This window comes from Alligator mississippiensis, chromosome 1 (assembly GCF_030867095.1).
Source record: "Alligator mississippiensis isolate rAllMis1 chromosome 1, rAllMis1, whole genome shotgun sequence".
NCBI classification, from domain to species: Eukaryota; Metazoa; Chordata; order Crocodylia; family Alligatoridae; genus Alligator; species Alligator mississippiensis.
In genome coordinates, this window is record NC_081824.1 from 479,675,022 (window position 1) to 479,685,681 (window position 10,660).

General features: G+C 50.3%; 1 long non-coding RNA gene across 1 annotated transcript; it reads right to left on the reverse strand.

The window, feature by feature from the left end:
• Positions 1–2,761: 2,761 nt before the first annotated feature.
• LOC132248833 (uncharacterized) lies at positions 2,762–10,632 on the reverse strand. Its single transcript, XR_009460284.1, has 4 exons — positions 10,531–10,632; positions 7,323–8,698; positions 4,862–4,976; positions 2,762–2,837 (listed from the first exon to the last, which is right to left on the reverse strand). It is a non-coding gene; the product is annotated as an uncharacterized LOC132248833 (long non-coding RNA).
• Positions 10,633–10,660: the final 28 nt, after the last annotated feature.

Genomic DNA, 10,660 nt, shown 5'->3' on the forward strand with positions numbered 1-10,660 from the left:
TCAAACTGTTTAATGAAAAACTGGTATCACTTGCTGGCGCCGGCAGCCTGCTGCCATCCCGCATGCAGATCCGGAGGCCCACACCCCACGGGAGGGCAGCGGGGCCGTGCCAGACTCCTTGGGCGGGGTGTGGGCCCCTGGATCTGTGCACGGGAGGACAGCAGGCTGCCGTCCCTCCCCCAGAGCACTGGGACTGGAAGGGACCTCAGGGACAGATCGCAGACACCGCCCAGCTCCAGATGTCAATATGAGAGCAGCCCTTCCCCTCCTCTTCCCCCGCCCCTCCTTAGTTTCTGTTTCCCTGCAAGCCCGGCTCCAAAACTCCAAAATTGGCACCGCTCCCCCACCTCCACATTTCCAGACCCGGGGGGAATATTGTGGGCTGGATGACACTGCTGCAGGGCAGATCTGACCCAGGGGGCAGGGGCTGAGCATCCATGTTCTAGGCCTTTTGTCTCCTCTCTCTTTGCTGTCAGCTGTGCTCATCACCCCGCAGGCTGCCTTGACTTGGGAAGACTACTGGAAGAAAGGCACTGAATACTTCGGCTTTCTCTGCTTAGTTTGTAACTAGATTGCCTCCTGCAATCCAGAAAGGTCTGATAGTTTCTTTGATCTTCCTTTTCCTCTTGACATACTACTGAAGTCCCTTTTTAACTGCTTTCTATGGCCCTTGCTATCTACATTCCAAGTCATATCCTGCCCTGCCTAATTTTCTTACAATCTATGACAACTTCCATCACAGCAAGTTTCTCAGCAATGCCTCTCTTGATCAATAATTTCTAATCAATGACAGAAAGACCACAGAGCGCCCCAAGGCCACAACCAGGAACTTGAACTTGAGGCCGCGATATGGCTCGTTCCTGCCGTGACTGTCGGAGCATCCCGCTCTGAGGCGATTCATAGAAAACTTGGAAAGTCTCACTTCTTCCCAATGTGCAACAACAATTCTAAATTTCCAGAAAAATTAACCATTTCTTTCTCTGGTCAGAACTGGTTCTAACCTTGTCTTTGGTTTTTTAGTGAGTATTACCGCATGCAGCATTTTTAGACAAAGGGGTCCAGTCATGATTTTCTGGATTGTCTTTACAGCTCAACTTTTTGAAATTGAAAAAGTGAAAAAAAGCAAGTAAAGTTGAATCTCCCAGGCTAGAACAGGCACCCGTGCTCCGCTCTTAACTAGGAGTAATGGAGGGAAGTAGCCTGGAAAACAGACGCTTACCTTGCCTACACTAGCAGAAGAATCGTTTTTTTTCTTGCTTGTCTGTGATTTCTGACCAGACCTGTGATGAAAAGTAAAAAATGTTTAGTCCCCATGCATTTTGAATGCTGCATTTCCTGAACAAACCATTTAACAGGGCATCACAACTATCTGTCCTGAGGTCATGCTTAATAAAACACTTCTGTGTAACTGGATTGTCAAATGGCAGGATGTGAAAGCCATGAAGGCCCCACAGTTCATGGCCCTATATTGAAGATCAAACGTGCCCTGTTTGCTTCTCCCCCTGTACTGCTGGAAGAGTCTGCGAGGTGCTGGGAAGTAATCCAGCTGCAACACCAGAGCTCCACGCAGGCTCACTGATAGCTGTACACAGGTGTACCTTAATTCAGCGCCCGATAGCAGGCAGGCAGGAAAGAGTGTTAAGAGCCTCTATCTACCTCGCCTTGAGCCCTGGGGCTTATTCCCCCTGCCCCCCCCGCCAGCTACACTACTGCCTTTCATTTGATACTATAACTAAGAACCAGGGATCCTGGTTTTCTCTGATTTAACAAGCCCCAATTAAAATGTGGATTTGGGGAGTTTTTTTAAATGAGAGGAAATCCGGATCCCCACGAATAACTCACTTGCAGCACTGCCTAGTAGGTCGTTCAAGGACCCTCCCCATGCGGGGGACCTCAGCCCTCTCCGCACAGCACACGGCAGACAGGGGGACTGCACAGACCCCAGCACCGGACACGCTGCTCCATCCTGCCAGGGATGGGAAAGTAAAAGCAGCCATGCGGGTGCACGGCAGGCCTTTGCGAATGCACACAGCAGCCAAGGCAGAGCAGAGACAGTGCTGGGGAAGAGACCGCCAGGCACAGGGCAGGGGAAGCTGCTGCTGCTCCGCACACAGCACGACATGATGGCTCTCCCGCTCGCTTTCCCGCAGGTGCTCTGAGACTTTCATCGTGGACGAGGCTGTCAGGCTGCAACTTCAAACCGAGGGCCTTGGCCTAAGACCACGGCTGCGCATCTTGACCTGCCGCCCTCTCACTACCCGCTCAGGCTGGTCAAAGCCATCCTGAAGTCTCTGGCAGGGCCAAGCCCTGTGTCCCCTCCCTGCTACCAGAGTGGTAACTGGGGTCAACTATGGCTCTAGGCCCTAATTCTCTTCAAATGGCATCTGGGCCCTTGCCTCCTCCAGACAGGGAAAGGCACGGTTTCCTTTCATGGGGAGAGAAGCAGGGCTGCCCCCACCGGGGAGCCATCCAGATCCTGCAAGCCCTGCGGCTGAAGCCCTGCTTCACCTGGCAGGAAGCAGAGTCACAGGAGGAGGCAGTAACCTCACTTACTCACCCAGCCGTGCCCTGCCCACCTGCCCTTCTGCAGATGAGTCCGACCTTCAGGTTAGACCCAGCACAACGGTGGAGGCAACGGATGGTGACAACACAGCGCCCTCTTTTATCGTCCCACCCAGCATGTGCCATGGGGAACTGGGATAAGGAATCAGGTTTAGATATTAGCAGATTTGACTTCCCTTCGAAAGGACAGGCAATACTACACACTGCAATGGTGATAAGCAGCAGGAGAATCACGCTTCCTATGATTATCCCTATTAAAAAGGTATTGGAGGATGCTTGGAAAGACAAAGAGACACAAGGTTATACTTTCTTTAATTCAGCCGTTCCTGGTACAACTGTAACAAGTGTTTTAGTACGATTTGAGCCAGGTACTTTTAGGACTGCATGCCTGTGCACGTGCTCGCTCTCTCCGGCTCTCCTTCTCCCCTTCCCTCTCCCACCAGTTAACTAACAGTACAAAAACCTGTAACTGGTTTTCTCTGTACATCAGGTGCCAGGATTCATATTAGCTTTGTGGACTGCCAATAAATAGAGTAGGAGTAGAGAATCGGTGCAGGTCTCTCTCACTGGAAAAGACCTGGTGCCTATGCTTTCACTTAGGAGCAGGTGTGCACACACCGAACAAAGGAAGGATGCATTCAACTGCTTCCAGGTATATAGCACAAAATCTCTTTTGCAATCTCTTGAAAGGACGGCTCTCCTCAGTGCTAATCACATCCCTCAGGAATCAGGACCCATGGAGCCAGGAGCAATGTTTCGTGACCGTGCCATGCCCACGGCTTGTGAGGCAGCGTTGCCACATCTAAAGCAGAGGTGTTTTGGCTATTGCTTGCACCTCTGAGCTAAGGGGCAGGAAGGCTTTCCTGGAGCCAACTGGCAAATTGTCTGCAAAGGTAGCCAGGCACTGCTATAAATGAAAATAGTATCTACGGAGCAGGGCCAAAATGTTTGTGCCTGTAACTAGTAGGGTGAAAGTACTAGACGTTAGGAAAGCTGATTTCAGTGAACTCAGGCGATTAGTCAAGGACGCACTGCAGAGTAGGAGTTTTGAAGTGATGGGAGCCCAAGAAGGGTGGCTGTGCCTTAAGGAAATGATCCTTCGGGCACAAAGAGAGACAGTCCCGATGTGAGGAAAAAGAGGGAAAGGGGCCAGGAGGCTTCCCTGGCTGACCAGAGAAATCCAGGGCAGCCTACGGGCCAAAGGGGAGCACATAAAAAGTAGAAACAGGGAGAGATCACCAAAGAGGAGTATACCTCCTCTGCTCGTGCTTGTAGGGAGGCAGTTAGACGGGCCAAAGCTGCCATGGAGCTGACGATGGCATCCCAAGTAAAGGCCTCTCACTGGGGTTGTAGAGAGGCAGCAGCAAGGTGCCAGACTGCCATGCGTAGACCCTGAGATGGTGCAGAGTCACTTGGAAGAACTGGATGCCTTTAAGTGGGCAGGCCCGGATGGGCTCCATCCGAGGGTGCTGAAGGCACTGGCCGACGTCATTGCAGAGCCACTGGCGGGAATATTTGCTAACTGGCAAATTGTCTGCAAAGGTAGTGAGGCCCTGCTATAAATGAAAATAATATCTACGGAGCAGGGCCAAAATGTTTGGAAATCAATGAGTCAAACAGAAGCAATGAATGTGGTATTTGTCTTAATTGAGGGGCTGGATGACATTACATTTCTCAGAGGAGAGGAGAGCTGTTATAAAAAGCTGCGTCCACGTGTGCTGTGTCCCTTTCTAGGATGGAAACTCTACTGCAGAAGTCACTGGGGTCAGAGATCGAGAGCAGTGGTTTGCAACCTGCGGTCGGTGGACCTCTGGGGGTCTGCAGACTATGTCTAGGGGTCTGCAAGAGATGACTCTGATCAATCAAAAGTATGTGAATGCCCACACTTACAAGTCAAAGGGATCCACACACCTCCGCTGGAAACTTTTTGGGGTCCACAAAGGAAAACAGGTTGAAATCCACTTTATATCTAGAGTGAGAAGCGGTCGAAGAGCACTCAGCAGCACTAGGGCTTGTGCAGTCTGTGCGCTTCATTTTTGGCTACTAAATGTAAGAAAATTGGAGGTCTAATATATTCCATAATCTGGGTATGTCCCATAAACATACCCTCATCCAGGATCATGCATTACATAAATCTCTTGAAGGATTTAAAAAGGAAGGCAGATTAGGCAGAAAAGACTCTCAGCAAATAAATGACCAGGTACACAAGCTTATTTGAACCAAGGGACAAACCCAAGAGACACATCAACCAAAAAAGGCAGGGCAATATGCAGAGTGGTAAGATTGTCACAGCACTTACTAGTAGAGGTAGATGGAGGAGGTCCACTGTCAAGGCTTCCTCCAGATCCTTTCTCTGTACAGTATGGGGGGGCCCATCCAAAGTCGCAGTGGCAGTTTCCGTTGCTGTTGCAAATCTGAAATACAGCAAGTGCGTAAACTGCAGGAAACAAATAATCTAATCCATCTTCTATTTTGGTGTGTGATGAGTGCCTCCTCTTTGGCCTGCACGCTTGGTATCCCTTAAAGCGCAGTGGGGGAGCAAACTGGCCTGCTAATTTGGTCCCTCTAAATCCCTCTACGTAACAGGGCAGAATAATGATAACAGCCTCTGCATCTCTGGGCTAGAAAGTTAACGCACTAGTTTTGATTTAGGAGTACTCATCTCAGTTGAAATTGGAGAGTCTGAATGATAAGATGTCAAGGCATCACTACCACAGCCTCTAAACCCAGAACTGAAGTCACGTAAAGACCCAGGGGCAAAAACATGAAGTGAGAACCCAAAAGCTGAATACACATCAGAGCAGTTTTCTTCTTTCTCTCTTACCTCTGTTACAAAATTTGAAGACCTGTGTTTCATTAACTCTAGTTAATTTCAACAAAATCATATTTCTTGATTGTTTTTCCCCACCAGTCATATAGTTTCAACGCAGCGTGAGACCCACTTAGCTTGTAGGCTGGCATTCATTATGCTTTTTCAAAAATGGCACGAAGTGCCAGAGGTTGGGAGACCACCCGTCCCTAAGGCAGGATGGTCCCACTGTGGGAACCTCAAGTCCTTGTCTCAGGCTGCAGGATTCTGGGGCAGTGTTTCTCCTGGGTTTGCAGTGCCTGCTGGGATCGGGAAACAGCGGGTTTCCCCTTGCAGGCTGGCAGCATTCCAGCGTGCAAGGGGCTGCCGTGAGAGGGGCTCAGGGGGCCCTACGTGCACATGCACGCCCACATACATGCCCTTGGCCAGGAAATACAGTCAAGAAGCACGGAGAGCAGCTCCCGGCAGGTAAGTCTATTGGCGGGAGGGGGAAAGTGGGAGTGGGGGCAGATTGAGGCCCCTCAAGGTGAGGGAGTGGGGCAGGGGCTGGGGGTGCTGCCCAGACAGGCAGTGCATGGGTCCAGAGAAGGGAGCAGGATGGAGCCACAGGTCCATACTCTTCATTCTACTTTCCCTCCTCTCCCCTGTTCACGGGCGTGGGAAAGGAGGGGGAGGGAGGGGCATGGGAGGGGCATGTCCTCTTCCAGATTTCTGCATGGGGCAGGGGTGCATAAGGGCTGCCCACTGTGGGCTTGGGGTTCCCCACCCTGCTCCTGAGGGCCCCACACTGGCCACACTGCCATAGCGAGGCACCCCCTGCCCACCTGGTAGCAGCAAGGGCTGCGACAGCTTGGAGTTGTGCCCCCTGTTGCCACGGGGAAGGCAGGGGGCACACAGCTGGTGAGGGGATCCCAAGGGAAGGGCAGCAGGGCAGAGAGCCCCAAGCTGCACTGGGCTCTCATCCGGCCATGGCAGCGGCAGCAGTGGGAATGGGGGAGGGAAAGGGCAGGCGTGTGTCCCCCTCCCCCTTTTGAAAAGGTGTCACCCTAGTCAGAGACCAAACCAAGAGGCAATGCCCTCGCAACAGTCATACAGTAAAGCATATTTTCACTTCAAGAGGGATGTAGTTGTGGAAAAGCCAAAAAGGACACAGAAAAAAGCAAGAGACACACACTCCACGTTGCTATCTTTTAGTCCCAGGCAGGAAGAAAGAATTAAGCACAAATTATGGCTGCCTGCATATCAGGCCCATTAGAAACATAGAATCATAGAAATGGGGGTTGGACGGGACCTCAGGAGTCACATCTAGTCCAACCCCTGCTCCAAGCAGGACCAACCACAACTGCATCATCCCAGCCGGAGCTTTGTCTACCTGGGTCTTCAAAACCTCCAAGGATAGAGACGTTCCCACCTGTCTGGGCAACTTGTTCCAGTCTTTTACTGCCCTCCTAGAGAGACAATTCTTCCTCATATCCAACCTCAACTTCCCTTGCTGCAACTGGAGCCCATTGCTCCTTGTTCGGTCATCTGCCCCCACTGAGGACAGTCCAGCCCCATCCTCTTTGCAATCCCCTGCAGGGAGCTGAAGGCTCTGATTTAACACCCCACCCCCACCCCAAGTCTTCATTTCTCTAGACTACATAAACCCAGTTCCCTCAGTCTCTCTTCACCAGTCCTGTCCCACAGTCCCCAGACCATTTTTGTTGCCCTCGTTTTCCTTCTGAGAAGGCCTGGCCACACTGAATAATGTTATTTAAAAAAAATCCAAGCACCAAGAGTGAAATCTGTGGACAATCACTTGAATGACAACTGTTAAAGAGAAACTTTTCAGTCCCAAATAACCTAGATACTGCTAAATAAATGAGCACCTGCAAGTTGGAACGTCACCTTTGCATTTAATCCAAAGTTGAACTGAATGTACTCTAGCATTCACGGGATCTTTGCTACTTACCCCTTGGCCGTTGCATTTCTCATCACGGCAGTAATACTCCAGAATATTTGTGCTGACACAGGTTCTGTTTATACACATCTAGAAAAATACAGAGGTGTATATTAGATAAGAAGACAGGAATGAAGCCTGTATTCTGACTCCAGAGTAGACAGAGACATTTGGGAATACCACTGTGTGTTGGGGAGCAATGGGTAGTGATGAACAGAGAATGTATCTAAGCTTGTCTGAAAACATCCTGTTTTCAAGAAAAATGGTACACAGAGTCCCTGCTGGAAACCTCTTGCTGCAGCGGACAGAAGCAGAGCCGTCAGGCATTGGCAGCTGGGAAGCTACGGAAATGAAGTATTTGACTGAGCTCAAAAGCTCGAAAGCCTCCAAAACTAAGCATTTTCAGAATATGTTGTAAGAATCACTATTTTTTTTTAAATCTTCCCAGAATAAAGGCAACAAACAGCTACTAGTCAGAAGGGGAAGGTATGCTAGCAGGATGATTTTTCAACATGGAGAGTCGGGGGATTGCACTCTTTGAAACCGTTCCCCAATTAAGTGACAAGAACCATAAAACAGGAGCACATCCTCTGGGGAGCATAAAGATTAACAACCCTAATTGTCTCCATCTCCCTGGGACTGGGCAGTTGTAATCACAATACATCCTGCCCAGCACACTTGCTTCCTGTAAGGGGAAAAAGTGCCTGGAAGTGCACTGCTATTTCCTGGTGCACATCTGCGTTCCAGCCCCACGCACTTGTCTAAGGATCCTACCACTGCATGTATCAGCATGGTAGAGCTTTTGCCGCGGTACCATTGTGGGGATGGGATTTGCCTTATTTCATGTCCTTGGAAGAACAATGCGCGGCGCCATGTCATTCATAGTGTCCCATACCCAGGAATGAACTTTGATGTAGGCAGGGTAGCAGTTTCAGGAGGAGAGGACCCATCCTCATGCCATCTCCTCTCGCTCTACAGAAGAAGCGTGGCATCTCTTGCCAGCTGCATTCAGTCCTGGGGAAGGGGTAAGAGGGCCTGCTTTTGGGGTTCTTCCTACATACATGGGTCAGAGCAGGCTGTTTTGGGAAGTGTATCATGTAACAGAGATGGGGCAAGTTAGACTTGGAAACACCAGTTCCATGCCTTCTCGACTGAATCTCATTTTCATGCTGTCCAGGTATCTATCGGTGTTGTATGATACTACCTGGTCTTTATCACACAAGGTGCTGTCTTTCACCGATCCCACATCAGGAACATCTGGCCCGACATGGAAGTCTATACCCCAACAAATGGTATTATTAATGGGAGTCTGGACTGTAGTCTCCTCATCTGCCTTTACTGGTATGCTTTTAACATTAACACACTGCACTCTTCCACACAAAATATCCCTGAAAGAAAAAGTTCACAGAGCATCTGAAGAGCTGTGTGGGATCTATAGTATATCCTATCATGAACAGCTGCCAAGTCACTCCCACAACTCCTCTCCCAGGCCCGTTTTCTGTGTGCCTTGCTAACCCTTTAGCAGCCCAGCGCGAAGCTTCTTATCTTTCTATCATGGAGCGTTATGGGCAGGTTTTTTTACCGAAATTGTTCAATATTGCTGCAGTTCTGTAGAGACGTGGCTGCAGGATGGGGCAGGGGGGACTGCACAATGCTCAAGGCTGTGGAGAAAACAAGTGTGCAAGAATCCTGAATTTGGACTCAGCACAAGACACCTGCTCTGCTATTGCCAATTCTATTCCCCTTCTCTGTAACCTGACATGATACTGGTAAGCCACAGCAAGCAAATGGTCATTCTTGCATTAGTTTTCACTCCTTCTATTCATGGTCATCCTGTATCGAACCTGGGGAGATCAAACCATTCTTGTGGGAACAGGGAATGAATTACTAGGAACTGGAGCTCTACAAGATGCATTGCCTACATTCACATTGCTGACTGACGGGTGCATCTCACTCCCTGCGCTTGGCACCAGGGATTTTCTTTTTTTTGCCATAGCAGTACTCGTACAGCGCAACCTGGCCTCCCCTCTGCTTGTGGTCCTCTATCAATGGGATGAAAGGTAGCGTGTCCATCCTTGTAACACAGTTGGGTAGAACTGGAGATCCAGTGAAGAGGGGGTCTCAGTCAAAAGCACTGTACTCCTTGGGAGTAGGGCACAGAGCTGTGCTGCTGCCCAGCATGGCCCCAGGGGGCAGATAATGGACTGAGCTCCAGGGAGGTTCGCTGAGGAATAAGCAGGGGTAACTCTGAGGAACGAGCAGTCATGGACCGAGCAGCAGCAGCACTGCCAGGATGTGGTGAGGATACCACATGACAATGCTTTTCCTCCTGAAAAGCCACCTGTATCTTTTGACGGTGCTGTGACAAGGCAGGAACAGGTCGCCACTGTAATAATCCTGCCAAGCCCAGAGCCATGGGTCTACAAGTCTTCAACAGCGGAGCAGGCGGAAGAAGACGTAAGGCTCTCAATGGCTTGAAGGCGGAGGAAGACTGCCATGGAACGAGATCCCCGGTTGTCTTGGTCTCCTTGCCATTGGAACAAGGTCCTACTTCGTGAAAAGCCGTATTGACGCTGGTGTGCAGCAGCTTCTCCACGATAACAGAAATCTTGCATGGGCATCTTCCATGAAAACAGCTTGATCACGGAAGACAATCATCATCCACTGCGAGGGACGGCTGAAGAAGACAGACCAGGAGGGAAGGCAGAGCTGGGCCGCGCTCTCTCGGCTCTCGGTGCTGCTATGGCAAAAGTCTTCAGTCAAAGGCCCAGGACGTGAACTGCACCCACAAGTCTGGACGTGCAGGGAGAGAGCTGCTCAAGGGGCACGCCAGCTTTTTTTCAGAATGAGGTTTGTGCAGAGAGAGATTGCAAGGCATTCAGAGGTGATGGATGAGAGGACTGGGAGGCCTTTCTGGGAAGTCAGCAGGGCTACGCTTCTCATAAAGGAGCGCTGTCTGTTCATGCTGCAGAAATATTGTCTACTGAAAAATAAACCACAATGTGCAGCTTCCAGATTGCCCCCTCAGCTGGTGTACAACCCAGACTTCCCTCTCCTGTCACCCCTCTCTTTTCTTTCCTTTCCCCTCTATCACGTCCTCGCCCATCCTATCTGTATTTAGATTCCTATTTTTATGCCACTAGAACCCCCAAAATGACGGGGTCTCAGTCATGACCGGGGCTGCACTCTCAGATACTTTCATAACAGCTGTCCCACCTACTTTTCAGCACATTTCTTGTACGCCAGTCCATCCCAACCACAGTTACCGCACCGGTCACCTCGCAGATTCACTTCTCTGAAGCAACTCTCTGGAGCGCGGCGGGCGCCTGTACAGGTCAAGACGGAGCAGA